This window comes from Ornithorhynchus anatinus, chromosome 12 (assembly GCF_004115215.2).
Source record: "Ornithorhynchus anatinus isolate Pmale09 chromosome 12, mOrnAna1.pri.v4, whole genome shotgun sequence".
NCBI lineage: Eukaryota > Metazoa > Chordata > Mammalia > Monotremata > Ornithorhynchidae > Ornithorhynchus > Ornithorhynchus anatinus.
In genome coordinates this window covers 78,206-91,021 of record NC_041739.1, presented here as the reverse complement: position 1 = coordinate 91,021, position 12,816 = coordinate 78,206, and the positions used below count along the sequence as shown (strand labels likewise).

The 12,816-nt window shown below is 44.3% G+C and overlaps 1 long non-coding RNA gene across 1 annotated transcript; it reads right to left on the bottom strand.

Annotated features, from left to right (window-relative positions):
- Positions 1 to 8,851: 8,851 nt before the first annotated feature.
- LOC114815436 lies at positions 8,852 to 9,654 on the bottom strand. Its single transcript, XR_003763209.2, has 2 exons — positions 9,560 to 9,654; positions 8,852 to 9,120 (listed from the first exon to the last, which is right to left on the bottom strand). It is a non-coding gene; the product is annotated as an uncharacterized LOC114815436 (long non-coding RNA).
- Between the last annotated feature and the right edge of the window lie 3,162 nt (positions 9,655 to 12,816).

The following is a 12,816-nucleotide window of genomic DNA, read 5'->3' as shown; positions in this document are numbered from 1 at the left end:
ACTTGTTCATTCCAAGTGCTTAGTACAGTGCTCTGCACATAGTAAGCGCTCAATAAATACTATTGAATGAATGAAAGGTGACTTTCACTTTATTTTATGCTTATAAATAAAAGAAGTCCAAATGCACATCAATGCAATAATCGGATATTTGTTAAGTGTTTACTCTGCACCACGCAGTCGGACACAGTCCCTGTACTGTCTGAGAAAGTGCAGGGGGAAGAACGGGAGTTTAATCCCCATTTTACAGATGGGGAAATTGAGGCGCAGAGCAGTTAGTTGATTTACCCACCTCCACTCAGCAGACAAGGGTTGAAGCAGGGGTTAGAACCAGTAATAATCAGAATAGTAATTATGGTACTTTGTTAAGTGCTTATTTTGTGTCAGGAACTATACTAAGTGCTGGGGTGGATACAAACAAATTGGGTTGGACACAGTCCCTGTCCCATGTGGCTATCACAGTTTCATTTCCCGTTTTGCAGGTGTGGTAATTGAGGCACAGAGAAGTTGAGTGACTTGCCCAAGGTCACGCGGCAGACAGGTAGCAGAGCCAGGATTAAGTGGCAGAGTTGGGATTACACAGATTTTACACATTTACCCGCATACATCCCTCTGCCTTTAACCACACCATTATGGATCAGTATCACTGATCAAAGCCTTACTGATGTCTGTAATTTATAGTAATGACTGTCTACCCCTCTAGACTGAAAACACGTTGTGGGCAGGGGATGTGTATATGCATTGTTATATTATACTCTCCCAAGTGCTTAGTACAGTGCTTTGCACACAGTAAGCACTCAGTAAATACAAGTAAATGAATGAATGAATGAAGGTCCACTGAGATGTGAAGCCTGAACTCCCGTTTGATCACCATACCTTGAACAGTTTTTGACTCAGTCAAATTTCATCCTGGTGTATCTCAATATCACCATCATCATCAGTGGCATTTATTGAGTATTTACTGTGTGCAGAGCACTGCACTAAGCGCTTGGGAGAGTACCATACAACAGGGTTGGAAGAAACATTCCCTTATTTTATTTTATTTTTATTTTTTATGGTATTTGTTAAGCACTTAGTATTTGCCAGATACTGAACCAAGCACTGGGGTAGAAACAAAATAATCAGGTTGGACACAGTCCATGTCCCACAAGGGGCTCACAGTCTTAATAATCCCCATTTTACAGATGAGGTAATTGAGGCATAGCGAAGTTAAGTGACTTGACCAGGGTCATACAGCAGGCAAGCGGCAGAGCCAGCTTTAGAACACAGGTCCTTCTGACTCCCAGGCCTGGGATCTATCCACTAGGGCAGGCTGCACAATGAGCCTACAGTCTAGAGGGGTTTACAGTCTAGAGGGGAACTCACTACCTAAAATGAACATAGGGACAGTTCTTCCGGATTTCTCTATATTGGCTTTCCTGGCTTTAAGTATTTTGATAAGTCATTGTTTTTTGATCAAGTCCTTTTCTTCAAGCTCTTTTTCTGAAAATTCACGTAATAATCAGATACACCCTACTCATCAGCTGGAGATTGGCCTACTTGCCAGGACTGCACTCATTCATACCTAAATGGTCAGGGACCCTGCATCCAAGGAAGAGGGTCCTTATTTTGCTGTGCTGGAAGCAGGGGCTCAGAAGCCTCCATTCCGGTTTATATCCTCAACTCCAGACTCCTGGGCTCCGCTCTCCAGAAGTCTCATCTAATCCTCTAGACTGGAAGCTCCTTGTGAGCGGGACACATTTCCACCAAATCTGTTGATCGTGCCTTCCCAAGCACTTAGTACAATGCACAAAGTAAGTGCTCAATAAGTACCATTGATTGATGTCACTCCCTCATGCAGGTGGCTGCTAAGGGGAGGGACTTGGGGACAGAGAGGAGTGTCAAACACCTCCAGCATTCTCGGCAGGGCCTAGATTTCCTGGCCTGTCACAGCCAACGGTGGGCTGACCCTTCTCACAGACAAGTGTCCGAAGGGAAAATGTGTTTGGGGAAACGTATGAACACCATCCCAATTTGGCTTTCCCCCCGAGAAGAGAAAAGGAGCCAACCTCTTTTATCTCACTGACTAACGTCATCTATCTAGGAAACATTTTGTTGTTTGAAAGTGAGTGCATCTCTCCTTATGTGCTTGTATGACTCCTTGATGATTTGGCCAGCAATGATGAAATTAGCATGTTTTGATCTCTGCACAAGTTGTTCATAAAGAACTTGAAAGAACTACTTAGGAAAATCCAAGTGCTGAAACATTTAAGATATGCTTTGTGGTCTCAGTTTCTGTGATTGTCAGCCAGGAGGTATCTTGATCAAGGTAGCTTGCCAATTCTCTGCCATAGATAGAGTATTTATTGCTCTAATGGGAATTTCCTATTTGAGATCTGAAGAGATACACTTTCAGATAGATTCTTCCCCCGCTACTAGTGGTATTTGGACTTTGCTGGGGTCCAGGATCCCGGCTCTGGGAATCAGAAGACCTGGGTTCTGCCTGCTGAGTCTGGGCCATCGGGGTGAAGGTTTCTGACTGAAGAACCCCTCGGAGTGCTTTTATGTTGTTGTGGTCTTTGTTCAAACTTGACTAGGTATCAAGCACGGCATAAACTCCAAGGTAGATACAATACAGTAGGCAGATTGGACACTGTCCCTTGTCGTACATGGGGCTCACAGTCTAAAAGAAAGGAAGAGTGTGTATCTTAGCTCATATCCTACAGGCAATCACTCTCCGCACCTTCAAGGCCTTATTGAAGGCTCATCTGGTCCAAGTGGCTTTCCCTGACTAAACCCTCCTTTTCCTCTTCTCCCACTCCCTTCTGGGTCATCTTGACTTGCTCCCTCTATTTATCCCTCCTTCCAGCCCCACAGCCCTTTTGTACATATCCATAATTTTATATTAATGTCTGTCTCCCCCTCCAGACTCTAAGCACATTACGGGAAGGGGCCGCATCTGTTTATTGTTGTATTGTATTCTCCCAAGCACTTAGTACAGTGCTCTGCACACAATAAACACTCAGTGCATATAATTGACTGACTGGCTCCATTTTTAAAGGTATAGAAACTGAGGCACAGAGAAGTCGTGACTTCCCCACAGTGTCCTAAGTGTTCCGTTAGATGAATCAAAGAAAGAACACATAAAATGCTGTTGATGTCCTGGATTTAAACCCATCTAACATAATTTCTAATTGGTACTGGCCCCGAAGGCTCTTTGTTGACACTGGCAACCCAGACTGGTTTTGGAGCCTGTCACTGGATCCTGTGGTCAGCCCTGGACTCTCTAACCTCTGTCTGAACTGGGCAAACCCCCAACTCTCTCTTCCCTTCGGTGACCATCAGTTCTTGCCCCAATACCATTTCCACCCCCAAATGCACCCCCCATTTTATCCCCTCACTAACTTCCAGGCTCCTTCAAGGGAGGAGGCAGGGGGTGGGGGGAAGCTCCCAAAGCAAACTTAGGTTTGGAGATCAGGGGTGGGGGGGGTGTCACCCATCCTGTGACCTGGCCTCACTAGATGCTTAATCTAATTTAATCTAATCTCAGTTCATCCTCTGGCTGAGAGAAAACATTTTAATTTCTCCCATCTCCTTCTGGTTCCAACTGGGCAACCTCAGTCTTCTTCAAAATCCAGACAGACTGGGGATGAGATCAGGGCTGCTAGGTCCCCGGGAGCAGCAGCTATCAATCACTAAACCTTCTCATCCAATCAGCAAGCCCCAAAGCCTCCCAGACTAATAATAGTAACATTGGTATTTGTTAAGCGCTTACTATGTGCCGAGCACTTTTCTAAGTGCTGGGGTAGATACAGGGTGATCAGATTGTCCCACGTGGGGCTCAGAGTCTTAATCCCCATTTTACAAATGAGGTAACTGAGACACAGAGAAGTTAAGTGACTTGCCCACAGTCACACAGCTGACAAGTGATAGATCCGGGATTCGAACCCTTGACCTCCGACTCCCAAGCCCGTGCTCTTTCCATTGAACCATCCTGCCGTGACAAGTTTACAAGAACAAAGTGTACATGGGACATCCAAATAGAGATGTCCTGAAGGCAAGAGGAAATGCAAGACTACAGAGAAGGAGAGTGGTCAGGGCTGGAGATGGAGATTTTGGAATCATCTGCATAGAGATGGTAGCTGAAGTCATTGAAGCAGATGAGTTCTCCAAGGGACTGGGTGTAGATAGAGAATAGAAGGGGGTCCAGAACTGAGCCTTGAGGGATTCAGTCAATCAATCAGTTGTACTTATTGAGTACTTACTGGGTGCAGAGTACTATACTAAGCACTTGGGAGAGTACAATATAACAAAGCTTGATCTTCTGAAATGTATTTTCCTCGATAACATGGGTCTTGCCTCAGTTGCACGTTAAAGCCCACACCACTTTGTGGTTTTTTTCTGTTGTTTTTATAGGCATAAGGTCACTGGCGTTGTTTTCCTGGCTAGGGCCGATGGTTCATCCAGTCAGAAGTCCATTTCCAGCAGGGGCTCAAAGGGCCCTGGACAGGATTTAGTTTGAACTGGGGCTGAGCCCTGAGTGCTATTCCAGAGCCCATCACAACTTTGGGAATATGGGAGGCAGGACTGCCCGCTCCAAGGCAAAGAGGGTGCTAAGCTTATCAGGACTGGGAGCCCAGAAATTATTTATTATATCCATAAATTGTATCATATATCTGGATGATCACTCTCCTCACTTTCAAAGCATCCTAAAATCACATTTCCTTCAAAAGTCCTACCTTGACTAAGCCCTAATTTCCCTCCTCTCTGCATCACTTATGCTTTTGCCTTTGTACCGCTTAAGCACTTTGTTACTTCAGCCTCACAGCATTTACACAAATATCCATATACTTTACTAATTCCCTTATCTATGATTTATTTTAATTATTTTATTTTATTTTATTTATTTTTATTTAATTATTTTATTATATTTTAATTATAAAATATTTATTTTAATTAGGAATTATGTTTGCCTACCCTTGTACTGAACTTTCTCTAGTGCTTAGTACGGTGCTCTTCAAACAGGAAATGCTCAGTAAATATCACTGATTGATTGAATTTTCAGGTAGGAAGAAAATGATAATGTCAAGACGGGAATATGGATAAGGTAGGTTCTCGAATAGTAGAGGAGGTGGATATGTACCAAAGTTCTACAGGTGGTTGTGAGTGCATGAGTGGTAGCTGGGAGTCTACGAAAGCAGGGATCATGTCTGTGCCCTCTATTGTGTTCTCCCACATTTGATATTCACCCCACTCTCCATTCACAGCACTTATGCACATATTTTTAAATTATATATTATAAATTGCTTTGTTACTCTCCAGACAGTAAGCTCACTGTGGGCAGAGAATGTCTCTGCTAACTAACTCTATTGTATTGTAGTCTCCCAGGTGCTAAGTACAGTGTGGTTTAGTAGAAAGAGCCCGGGCTTGGGAGTCAGAGGTCGTGGGTTCTATCTAATCCCTGCTCTGCCACCTATCAGCTGTGTGACTTTGGGCAAGTCACTTAACTTCTCTGTGCCTCAGTTACCTCATCTGTAAAATGGGGATTTTAATAATAATAATAATGATGATGATGGCATTTGTTATATGCTTACTATGTGCAAAGCACTGTTCTAAGCTCTGGAGAGGATACATGGTAATCAGGTTCTCCCACGTGGGGCTCACAGTCTTCATCCCCATTTTACAGATGAGGAGCCATCAACAGGATTTAGCAACAGGATGAATGTGAGAGTTGACAGAGAGTGAGGAGTGGAAGATAATACCAAGGTTGAAGACTTTGTAGAACAGAAACAATGAAAAAGCAGCATGGCCTAGTGGAAAGAGCACAGATTTGGGAGTCAGAGGTTTTAATCCTGTTCTAATCCTATTTCTAATTAACCCAGCGATCTAATCCCGACTCTGCCACATACCTGCTATGTGGCTATGTGATCTTGGGCAAGTTACTTAACTTTTCTGGAACTTAGTCACCACATCTGCAAGATAGGGTCAAACCCTAGTCGGTCAGTAAGTCAATTGTTTTTATTGAATGCTAACTGTCAGTCAGTCAGTTATATTTATTGAGCACTTACTGTAAGCAGAGCACTGTACTGAGTGCTTGGGAGAGTAGAGTATGACAAGGTTACAAACACAATTCTCTTCCCACTGTGAGCTTACAGTCTAGAGGGTGATACAGATATTAATATAAATAAATTACAGATATGTACATAAGTGCTGTGAGGCTGGGAAAGGGGAAGAATAATAATAATGATAATAATAATAATAATGGCATTTGTTAGGGTTGGACACACTTGTGTCCCACTTAGAGCTCACAGTTTTAATCCCCATTTTACAGATGAGGCTCAGAGAAGTGAAGTCACTTGCCCAAGGTAACCCAGTAGACAAGTGACAGAAGTGGGATTAGAACCCATGATCTTCTGCCTACCAGTCCCGTGTTCTACTCACTACACCATGCTGCTTGCTTCTCAGGGAGCAGGTGAGGGAGTCAGAGAAGGGAGTGGAGGAAAAGGAAAAGAGGGCTTAGTCAGGGAAGCCCTATCATTTTTACTTCACTCTCCCAAGTGCTTAGTACAGTAGTTTGCCCTTGGGCACAGGTGCAGGGCACTGTGCATAGTAGGTGCTCAGTATATGCCATGGATTGGTACACTGAGTGGCTGAGTGAGAACTGGTGTTGATTTCCAACTACATCATTTACTTATATTGCTTCCAGTTGAAGAAAGTGTTTACACTCACCTTTCCTTGCCTCGTCTATTCTAAATATCATTAGTGGTTTCACTTAGCGTGGTCCTGCCTCAGAACTGAAGATTAGAGAAATGGCCTAGTGAAGCACATCAATCAATCAATCAGTGGTATTTACTGAGCACTTACTACGTGCTAAGCACTGTACTAAGTGCTTAGAACGATACAATACAATAGAATTAGCAGACACATTCCCCGCCCATAACAAGCTTACAGTCTACAGAGAAGCTGTATGTTTCAGGTGTCACATGAAAATAGAAGCACCTCACATTTTTTGACAACAAAGAAAATAATCACAACTCCCCATTGGACTCAAGATTCTAATTAGCTTTTTTTTTAAAAAAGGCATTTGTTGAGGGTTTACTATGTGCCAGGCACTGTTCTAAGTGCTAGGGTAGATCAGTCAATCAATAAATCAATCAATTGTATTTACTGAGTGCTACTGTGTGCAGATCACTGTACTAAGTGCTTCGGAGAGTACGACACAACAATATAGCGGATACGTTCTCTGACCACAAAGAGCTTGCAGTCTAGAGGGGGAGACAGATAGTAATATAAATGTGTGACTGTGGGCAAGTCACTTAACTTCTCTGTGCCTCAGTTACCTCATCTGTAAAATGGGGATTAAGACTGTGAGCCCCTCGTGGGACAACCAGATTCCCCTGTGTCTACCCCAGCGCTTAGAACAGTGCTCTGCACATAGTAAGCGCTTAACAAATACCAACATTATTATTATTATTATAAATAAATTGAGAAGCAGCGTGGCGCAGTGGAAAGAGCACGGGCTTTGGAGTCAGGGCTCATGAGTTCGAATCCCAGCTCTGCCACTTGTCAGCTGTGTGACTGTGGGCAAGTCACTTAACTTCTCTGTGCCTCAGTTCCCTCATCTGTAAAATGGGGATTAAGACTGTGAGCCCCACGTGGGACAACCTGATTCCCCTGTGTCTATCCCAGCGCTTAGAACAGTGCTCTGCACATAGTAAGCGCTTAACAAATACCAACATTAAATTATGGCTATATTTATAAATGCTGCAGGCTGTGGATGGGGGTGAGTAAAGTCAGCAAATCAGAGTGACACAGAAGGGAATAGGAATAGGCCTTAGTCAGGGAAGGCCCCTTGGAGGAGATGAGCCTTCAATAAGGCTTTGAAGGTAGGGAGAGTAATCGTCTGTCAGATATGAAAAGGGAGGGTGTTCCAGGCCAGAGGCAGAACCTGGGTGAGAGTCAGCGCCAAGATAGATGAGATCAAGGTACAGTGAGTAGCTCGGCATTAGGGGAGGAAAGTGTGCAGTAGTAGGCTGTAGTAGGAGTAGGAGAGTAGCAAGGTGAGGAAGGAGGGGGCAAGGTGATTGTTATAAGGTAATCAGGTTGGACACAGTCCCTCTCCCATGTGGGACACCCAATCTTAATCTCCCATTTTAAAGGTGAGGGAACTGAGATCCAGAGAAGTGAAGTGATTTGCCCAAGGTCCCACAGAAGACAAGAGGTAGGAGCGGGATCAAAACCCAGACCCTCTGACTCCCAGGCCCGGGATTTAACCTAACTGGCATTTTGTATCCTTTTAATTATGAAAGTTCCTTGGCCAAGCAACCTCTGGGTCCAGCAGAGTTGCATTGGGGTATATGAAACAAGAAGCAAGAGAGCTTGCTGCCATCAGCCAGGACCCCAATCTAGGTCTGCTGCCATCTTGACCTCATTCATTCATTCATTCATTCATTCATTCATTCATTCATTCATTCAATCATATTTATGGAGCGCTTACTGTGTGCAGAGCACTGTATTAAATGCTTGGAAAGTACAGTACAACAATAGTACACAACGGGCTTACAATCTAGAGGGGACTAGACTCCTCAATCCTCCTTAAAGGATTGAGGAGCCCAATCTTGCCTTCCAAAAATGCTAGTTTTCCCTGGTCAATTTTGGAAATTTTGACCGGTCAAAATGTCAGCTGGGCCCAGCACCCTTCTTTCCCCATCCTAGGCCTCTCCATCTTCTGGCACAATACTGGGAAGCCAAACCTCACCAGTGACCAGCCCCACTGAGTTTCACTACAGGCGGCAACAGACATTGTTATGGGGGCAGAGGGAGCAGAGAGAAAAACAAAACCGAAAGATGAGAAATTAAAAACAGTAGAGACTGGTCGTAAAAAGGAGAGGAGTGTTTCCCTCCTAGAGAATCTCTATTGTTCTAACCTTAGTAGGTCATACATGTGGGGAATCGGCCTCACACAGACATGAAGGGTCAACGAAACTCAAGCCTGTTTTGGGACACCAGATCCCGTGGGGGAACCGAAAAATACCAGCTATCGAGGTGAAAGATAAGGTGAACCGTTCATCAACATTAGCAGTCTTCAGAGCCTCCTGTAGCATTCTTACAGCTCAGGTCCTATGTAGCCTCCTTGAGTGTCACCTGTGGACAGTTGGTGGGGGGAGGGGAGAGGAGGAGGAGGAAGAGAAAAGGAGAATTAGGAGGGGGAAGAAAGGGTGGAGGAGAAGGAGTAGAAGCAGGAGAAGAAAGAGGAGAACAGGGCAAGGAGGAGAAGGTAAGAGAAGAGGAGAAAGAAGAAGCAGAGAAATAGGAAAGGGAGAAGGAGGAAAGGGACAAAGAGGGAGAGGATGAGAATCAATCAATGATATTTACTGAGTGCTTACTGTGTGCAGAGCACTCTTCTAAGCACTTGGGAGAGTACAATACAACAGAGTTAGCAGACACATTTCCTGCCCACAATAAGCTTACAGACTAGAGAAGGAGAAAGAGAAAGAGTTTGATGAGTCAGGTACAGAAAGCTTAGCCTGTTACTAAAGGACCATAGATGAGGTTGGACTGCACTACAGCTGTATAAACCTACAGTTGGTTTGAAGGCTGATACCCCACAACTTCCACCCTCTATTTGACAGTCTTCCCAAGGTTGTGCTGACATTCTTGATTCTTTTTTTTCTGCCTCCTTGTGTATTATTGCCTCGGTGGTCAGTGTGCTGCCTAGGCAACAGAATTCTGTAACAAGGTTTAAGATTCAGTTGCTAATATTCATTTTTAGTTGTGTTTATAACTTCCCTGGTGCAAATTGCTACATCACCTATGTACTCCTCAGCTTCTCACACAATTAATGAATCAGTGGTATTTATGGAGCACTTACTGTGCGCAGATCATTATATTAAGCACTTGGGTGAGTACTGCACAACAGAGTTGGTAGACACATTCCTTGCACAATAGAAGGTTACAGTCTAGAGGGAGTGACAGACATTAAAATAAATCATGGCTAGGTACATAACTGCTTTGGGGTTGAGGGTGGGATAAATATCAAGGGCTCAAAAGGTACAGATCCAAATGTAAGGTTTATGCCGAAGGGAGAAGGAGTAAGAGAAATGAGGGCTTAGGCGAGGAAAGCTTCTTGAAGCTGGTGTGATTTTAGCAAGGTGGGGAGCATGATAATCTGTCAGATATGAACGGGGAGGGAGTTTTAGGCCAGAGCGAGAATGTGAGCGAGGAGGTCAGTTGTGAGAAAGATGAGATCGAGTTACAGTGAGTAGGTAGGTGTTAAAGGAATGAAGTGAGTGGGCTGCGATGTAGTAGAAAATCAGCAAAGTAAGGTAGAAGGGGGCAAGGTGATTGAGTTTTTTAAGAAGTTTCTTTTTGTTGCACAGATGGCTGGGCAATCACCAGAGATTCTTGAGGAATGGGGGAACATGGGCTGAATGTTTTTTTAGGAAAATGATTAGGGCAGCAGAGTGAAGAATTGACTGAAGTGGGGAGAGAAAGGAGGAAGGAGGTCAGCGAGGAGGCTGATAAATAATTAAGGCAGGATAGGATAAATGCTTGGATCATTGGGATAGCAGTTTGAATGGAGAGGAAAGGACATATTTTAGCGGTGTTGTGAAGATAGCACCAACTGGATTTGGTTTGGTGACAGACTGAACAGGTGGGTCGAATGAAGGATGGAGTCAAGGATAATACCCAGATAACGGGCTTGTGAGACAGTGACAGTGATGGTGCTGTCTACAAGAGGGGAAAGTCAAGGGGAGGACAGAGTTTGGGTGGGAAGATGAGTTATGTTTTGGGTCTAAATTATATTCAGCCTTGACAACTACATCAGCTTCCTTGCTGACATCCCAGCTTCTTTTCTCTCCCCTCTCCAGTCCATATTTGACTCTGGTGCTCGAATCATTTTTCTAAAAAGAACCACTCACTCTTCATTTCCCCTTTTCTCTAAAACATGCAGTGGTTGCCTATCCATCTCCAAATCAAACAGAAACTCCTTACCATCGGCTTTAAAGCACTCAATCAGCTTTCCCCCTCCTACCTTACCTCACTGGTTTACTACTACTACTACTACTACTACTAGTAATGTTGGTATTTGTTAAGCACTTCCTTTGTGCAGAGCACTGTTCTAAGCGCTGGGGTAGGCACAGGGGAATCAGGTTGTCCCACTTGGGGCTCACAGTCTTCATCCCCATTTTACGGATGAGGTAACTGAGGCACAGAGAAGTGAAGTGACTTGCCCACAGTCACACAGCTGACAAGTGGCAGAGCCAGGATTTGAACCCATGACCTCTGACTCCAAAGCCCGGCTCTTTCCACTGAGCCACACTGCTTCTCACAGAAGCAGCTACTACAGAGAAGCAGCGTGGCTTAGTGGAAAGAGCACAGGCTTGGGAGTCAGAGGATGAGGGTTCAAATCCTGCCTCTGCTACCTATCTGCTATGTGCCCTTGGACAAGTCACTTAACTTTTTTGTGCCTCAGTGACCTCATCTGTAAAATGGGGATGAAAACAGGGAGCCCCACATGGGACAACCTGATTACCTTGTAATCAGAACAGTGCTTGGCACAGAGTAAGTGCTTAACAAATACCATCATTATTATTACTACAACCCAGCCCACACACAACGTTCCTCTGACACCAACCCATTCACTTTACCTCGATCTCATCTGTCTCACCATAGACCCCTTGCCCACATGAAACTCCCAAACTCTTCCTATCCAACAGACCACCAGTCTCCCTACCTCCTGAGCCTAAAAATTGCATCTCCCCTGAGGGGTCTTCCCTTCCCTAGTCTCCCTCTACTCCCTCTACCACCCCCCCTTCACCTCTCTGCAGTTTAACCCTCTTTTCCCCCCATTTCCCTCTGCTCCTCCCCCTCTCCCTTCCCATCCCCTCAGCACCGTACTCGTCCGCTCAACCGTATATATTTTCATTACCCTATTTATTTTGTTAATGAAATGTACATCGCCTTGATTCTACTTAGTTGCCATTGTTTTTACGAGATGCTCTTCCCCTCGACTCTATTTATTGACATTGTTCTCGTCTGTCCGTCTCCCCCGATTAGACCGTAAGCCCGTCAAACGGCAGGGACTGTCTCTATCTGTTGCCGACTTGTTCATTCCAAGCGCTTAGTACAGTGCTCTGCACATAGTAAGAGCTCAATAAATACTATTGAATGAATGAATGAATAGTTATGCCCTCACTTTCTTCCCATTTGCATTGCCTTTGCATTTGGGTCTCTACCCCTTAAGCATTCACCCCCTCCGTCATCCCCACACCACTTGCATACATACCCACCTATAATTTATTTTAATGTCTGTCTCCCTTTCTAGTCTGTAAGTTTCTTGTGGGCAGGGATCACAACTACCAACTCTATTGTAGTGTACTCTCCAAAGCGCTTAGTATAGTCCTCTGCATCCAGTAAATGATTAAGAAATATTATTCTTTAATCGATTGATTGATTCTTTAGACTTATTGCCAGCCCTTAATGCCTGGCTAAGTGAAGCAGTTTGCAATTGCATATGTATCTTCTAAGGTGTGGGCCTTTAGGACAGAGTCTTCTGTGTACAGTTATTTTTGAATGACTGTTTCTAGGTCTCTTGATGATGCACAAAGTTTGTTGAGTTGAAAGAGTTCCCAGAAGTAACAAAGTGTATTCCAATACCTGCATCTAGGCCTTTTCTTACATCTTCCAACATGACTGTGGGGAATAAATTGAATAAGATTGAGCCAACTACCCATCTCTGCTTTATCTTGTTGGTGACAGTGACTCCTATGGATTGAGCACCCCTAGCTCTGACCCAGTCAGTTTGGTCATCAGAAAGTCATGTGAGTACTTTAGTGA